Source organism: Triticum aestivum, chromosome 3A (genome assembly GCF_018294505.1).
Source record: "Triticum aestivum cultivar Chinese Spring chromosome 3A, IWGSC CS RefSeq v2.1, whole genome shotgun sequence".
NCBI lineage: Eukaryota > Viridiplantae > Streptophyta > Magnoliopsida > Poales > Poaceae > Triticum > Triticum aestivum.
In genome coordinates, this window is record NC_057800.1 from 697,661,786 (window position 1) to 697,667,838 (window position 6,053).

General features: G+C 43.5%; 1 long non-coding RNA gene across 1 annotated transcript; it reads left to right on the top strand.

Annotated features, from left to right (window-relative positions):
- The first annotated feature begins 971 nt into the window (after positions 1 to 971).
- On the top strand, positions 972 to 4,303 carry LOC123059217 (uncharacterized). Its single transcript, XR_006427390.1, has 4 exons — positions 972 to 1,838; positions 1,973 to 2,077; positions 2,155 to 2,404; positions 3,313 to 4,303. It is a non-coding gene; the product is annotated as an uncharacterized lncRNA (long non-coding RNA).
- The last annotated feature ends 1,750 nt before the right edge of the window (positions 4,304 to 6,053 follow it).

Consider the following 6,053-nt stretch of genomic DNA (forward strand, 5'->3'; position numbering starts at 1 on the left):
GTCTTGTTGCGCGCCCACCATCAACGAAAGTACCATGAGAAAGCCGCAACAAAATGATAGGATGGAAATCGGGACTGGCTAGAAGCATGGGTTGAGATTAGGGTTGCTAGGTACTGATGAGGGGCAGTGTAGTCTGGTCGGAGGCAGCGCTCTTTTTACCTAGTGCATCACGTAATCAAATCGTATCTTGTCCTGATTTTTCTGGAGAAACTTACCTTACAGGAATACGAGGGATTGTATGCTGATTTTGTTTCTCGGCAGAAAAAATCGGTGAGGAGGGGAAGGAATCGATAGATTTAGGCAAGTCACGTAAAACCGGAAGGTGGGGAGCGAAAGGAATCGATTGGGATAAACAAAATCGGTGGGATCTATCGAGGTGAGGAGCTAACGAACGAAGGAAACGACCTACGAATGACGATGATGATGATTTGATTAGCGTCTTATATGGAAGGGAAGGATGGAAGGATTGGTGTTTTATATGGAAGGGGATGGAAGGGTTGGTTTGGTTCTCGTGATGCATGAATTAAAACCGGTCTTGGTTTTCGGAGGGAGGAAAAAAATCGATGGGGGGAGATATCGCCTGGTGGGAGGAGATCGATGGAAGGGTGAACGAACGAAACGAACGAACGACTTACGTACTTAGACATTAGGAGTAGAGATTACGATCCAACATACCCGCTGCTATATATAGCCCGTTTTCCCCTCGCCAAGTGTACCCAGCCTAAGCTACACATAACAACACGAATCAATAACAGCCCCATGATTAGGATCACTTAATTAGATCTAACCGTAAAAATAAAACTAACTCTCGGCCAAAGCTACGTTTAGCAATTTCTTAGTGCGGACGAAAACTCTGCCAGAAGCGAACGATAGGTTCACTGCACCCACGTTGCCGAAATTAGCGCTAACATCCATCAAATCTCACGCCAAAACGAAATTAGCGCTAACCTCCGTCTAATCTAACCCCAAAATTAGTGCTAGCCTCTCGGGCCGCACAAGTCTCCCACGGCGCGGCGGTGCCCGCTCCCCCTCGCCTCTCCGGCCATGCCGATCTCCTCCCTCAGCACGAGGCGGGCGCATGCAGGGCGGCCGCTAGCGAACGAGGCCGCGATCGATCGATCCAGTGGCGCTGCGGCGCCTGCATCCCTCGGCTCTCCGGTCACACTGGTCTACTCCCTAAGCACGAAGTGGGTGCATGCAGGGCAGCCGCCGGCGAATGAGCCTGCGGCGCGGAGCCCTCTGCTCCGTGCCAGTTTGAGATCCGCACCGATCTCCTCCCTGCTGGCCGTTCTGCCCTCCATCGCCCCTATCTCCTCATCAACTTGCAGATGTTGCTGTCGCACTCACCATAGGGAAGATCGCCGAGTACTTAGTCGAAATCTGCTGCAAACGACCACCGTCCTGTGCCAAGAAGTGGAAGTATTTCATCCCTCATATGTGCTTCCTTCTTCACATGTGATGCAAGTATCACGTGCTTCCTGACTCGCTTTCTTCTACAACAAAGAGTACATGTGGATCAATTACTTCATGTCTGCTAACAAAATCACATATCATATCTGACAGTTGGTTATTTTTCTCCTTTGAAATTGATGAACTGAGAGATAATGCCACGGAATAACATAAGTATTTCTGTTTTAAGTGTGTATACTATCCTGATAAAATCCTCAGAACACAAAAGTGTATGCATTCTTGGTTCCATGCACCATTTTGTTTCCATATTTGAGAGATTGGTTTTGAGCATGTGAATCTGAGCTTCACATACTTTGCCTAAGAAACTTCAGTTATTGATAAGACGACAAAGGATGAAAAATATGGAGCGACGTCTGAAGCATTTCAGTGTAATTACATTCTTGCACTTTATGTCTCATTGATAATGTTCTATTGCAAGTAACTTGTCTTAAGGTGCACCTTTTATTTATTATAATAATTGAGTTGTTAAAATTAAAATAAACTTCTGAGTTTATGTGAACAGGTTGGAAAACTGTGATGTGATGCCAGTACTACGAAGCAATTCTGCATCTCTTGCATATGACAATTCTTTTTGTGTATAGAGATGCATGACATGGATGCAGTGCAGGTGTGTGTTCAAATCTTCATTCGGAAATTACTTGTCCATCTTAGTATCTTACAACTTCATGACATGTTTTCTTTAAGATGTCTTGATGGCAAACAGGGACCATTTAATGGGAGCCTACAAAGTTGTACAGGCAACAACTCCAAGGAATCAATACGGTGTGGTGTTTTCAGTATTCCTAAAATGAATGAAGTAATGGTGTGATTAACGCTACCATTGATTTGTCAGTCTGCTATTGAGAAAATTATCATACTCTATTAAGCTGGATTCCTTTTTTTAGCAGAAGCTCACATCAGCATCTTATGAATTTTGGATGCCCCGAACAGTAAGGTACGGGTAGTTCCTGGTTGCTCTCCACAGTATGTTCATTTGAACACCAAGGATGTGAGTAGATTCCTATGATTTTATTACATGAATGAGGGCTCCTTTGATTCAAAGGAATTGCATAGGATTTTTGGAGGATTTAAACCCTTAGGAATTTTTCCTGTGATGCTCGTTTGATTCGTAGGATTGGCATCCTTAGGAATTTTTCCATATGATCCATTTGTACTACATTTTGGAGGAAAATTTCCATCCACTTAAACCTCTTTGTAGAATTCCTTTGTTTTTCCTATGCTATCAAACATTCTTTCAAATCTTGTAGGATACTATGGGACATGTCACCCTATTCCTGCATTTTTCCTATTCCTTCATTTTGACAATCCTGTGAATCAAAGAGGCCCTGAGTGTTTAACGTATCCCCTGCCCCTTTTTATCTATACATAAATTTTCATGGTTTGAAACCAACATTACTTTTCTTATGTATAGATTAGTGAGACTATAATATGAGAGATTCAAATAGAGAGTTACTGATCGGAGAATTAAGTGACTGTGTGCAATGTTTCTATACAGAGTATATATATATATATATATATATATATATATATATATATATATATATATATATATATATATATTCTCAGTTTTGTTATTTGATTCTTCTGTAGTGATAAAAAGAACGCCTTTTTTAATTTCCGTTGATCTTGTAGCATTTCCTGTAGTCCTTCTTCAGTAACAACAACTCTCATGTTGCATTTGCATTTACTATCTCACCTCAAATTGAGGATTTTCGTAAGTCATTCTTTGCTTTTCTCAAGTTGTTTGTAACCTTGTACTAGAAAATAGCACTCATAGATTGCTAGAGATTTGCCCTTTTGCCATGCTAACTGAAAATCTATCTGCACTGGACATTTTTCAAGAGATGAAGAACTACTACAAGGAAAATATATACATCTACATGTCAGTGAAACTTAGGAGAGAGGAATGGCATTGCCGAATGGGCAAGGCAAACATCCACACCTGGAAGAAAAGGTATTTCAAACTCAGCTGAAAATATAGAATTGTGGTACTGTAAACTGTAAGCATGATCTCTGTTTTCAATTGAATAATAATGCCATGATTTCTTTTCAAAGATCTCTGTCCAAGAGCACAGGTTTCAGCCACTGAGATAAGATCCCAACAAAGAAACAGCGGAATTCAGCAGGCGCACATGGATATCATCTGATGAGTAGATTTCTGTGGAACCGATACTCCCACTTTTTCTGAAAACAGAACATAACATAACTTATACTACGAATGGAATGAAACCTTAACACTCAACCATCCCCTGGTTACTTGCGGTTTGAGGACGAGATATGTGCCCCATCCCTGGTTACTTGCTTGCACAATTAACCACGGCGGATTCGGTACATTTGTTAACCCATTTGTAGGAAGAGATGGAGCTGCCCCTGGTGGTGTGAGAGAGACAATGCCCTCCGGTTCTAATTTTATAAAGAAGATTCAGGTATGACTTCACGCCGCCGCTGCTGCTGCATCCGCAACCTCAGGCCGTGAAGAGGACACAAAAAAGGGCTGGTGCAACTGTCTCCAGCCTACTTTCAGGTATTGACATAGGTTGAGACGAGGATTTGCTTTCAAATGCACCAAGTAAAACATGTGTGCTGGGCCAGAGATTTTATTCATGATGATTTGTGTTGAATAATGGCTGGATGCCAAATGAAGCTATGTGTGCTATGTGTCTCTGTGCATTCCAAGAGAAGGGTTTGTCTCCTTGGGACACTTACGTACTCTTCCAATGTACTCCCTCCGTTCGAAATTACTTGTCACAAAAATGGATGTATCTACAACTAAAATACATCTAGATACATTCATTTCTTGAACGGTTAATTCCGAACGGAGGGAGTAACTTGGATGTGTGGTGTAATAATAGTTGTATTCTAAAGCCAACACTGAACAAAATGCAATGTAAGTTGACATGTTAAGTTATAAACATGTTAACCCTGGTACATGATCGATGTTTTCGTTTGTTGTAATATTTTTTTACAAGAAGTTGAGTAGAGACCTGTCTCAGGCCTACATGTGTATGGTGGTGTACAAACTTAATATTTGCCACGAAAGAGGCGTGCAGACCTATAATATATAGCCTTCTCTCTTTGCCGGCAATACTAAGAAACATCGAACGCAGAATACATAACAAGTTTTGGATGTTCTAAACTTACAATATATAGCCTTCTCTCAAGGGCAAGTATTGCTTGCTGAAATATCTGTCATTCATACTCTAGGTTTTCTATTGATATCTGCATACATTATTTATAAATTTGCACTGAGAATTGTGTGTCAAGTAATACTAAGTTGTGTTTGAAAGACTATGAATCACTTGGGATTTGTTGCATGGTACTGACAAGATAATTGAACCTAAAATTTACGTGCCTTGCACGTACACATTTACTAGTTGAAGAAGGATAGGATCCGGTCCAGGACCAACGCGTCCGCGTGATTCGTATGTGAACAGAGAGCGCGTGTGCCTGCCCGGTCGCGTATGCGTTTCACGGTACCAAACGTGGTGTGCGGCGTGCCTGTGTCCAAGCCTCCAAGGGATCGATCTTTTTTTTTCTTTTTTTGAGGATCAAGGGATCGATCATTGATGCATTAACATACGCTTGCCAGGGCCACGAAACCATGCATCGGTCGCGGACGGCGCTTTACCTGTAACACTCCAAGCGAGAATGCTATCTCACGATGCTAATAACCAATGGACTCCCTCTGCATCTTTTCCCCTTTTATAACAAGAATCATTAGTAAAAGCTTCCCTGTTTCAGAAATTATCTTGCACGTACGGAGGCCCATTGGCACCATCGCAAAACTCGACATCATTGTGAGTGTTGTCTTGACCAAGACAAGTTTGCCACCACGCTAGCAATGTAGCTCTCCTAGCATTTTTTGTGCTATAGTATTTTTAGGGGTCATTTTAGTGCTATAGTACCCCGCAAAAAAATTTAGTGCTATAGTAGAGTGGGAGCTAGCTCGTTATTTTTAGTTTTTTTTCGAAAAAATTCTCTTCACCGAAAAAGGGTTTCCCCCGCTTTGTATTCCAAAGCAAACCACCATTCTACACATCGCAATGCTGGGGCGAGCAGCACATCAAGCCCAAAGAAAAAGAAAAAGAAATAAATGCCAACAGCGGCAGCTCGACAAAGCGCGGAAGACCCACGACCGCTGCACCCTCCAGAAACCAACCATCACATCCCGAGGCTCCGATCTACCGCGAACTAAGCAGCGCCTTCAAGAAGGGATGCGACGCCCACGACGATGCTGCCCGGACAAGTCCTAGGGTTTCCTCCAGTACGCGGAGGGAGGTGGGGGATAGCTACTCCCGACACCCTCCAAGAAGGGATAGTGGCACCCGCCGGTGTCACCGCATCGGAGCTAGACGAACCGGCAAGGATTTCTCCCGCACGCCAAACCCCACCAGCCGACCGGAGCCGACCAGCCAAACCACCGCCCAACCATGCACCATCACGGTTGCGCTGCCACGAACGCCATCTCGCTGCGAGCACCACCACGAGGCCTAGAAGTCCGGAGAGAAGATCCAAGCGACGGGAGCAGCAGCACCAAGGCCGAGCGGGAGGGAACCACCTCCACCGCCGTCGTGCGGGAGGCC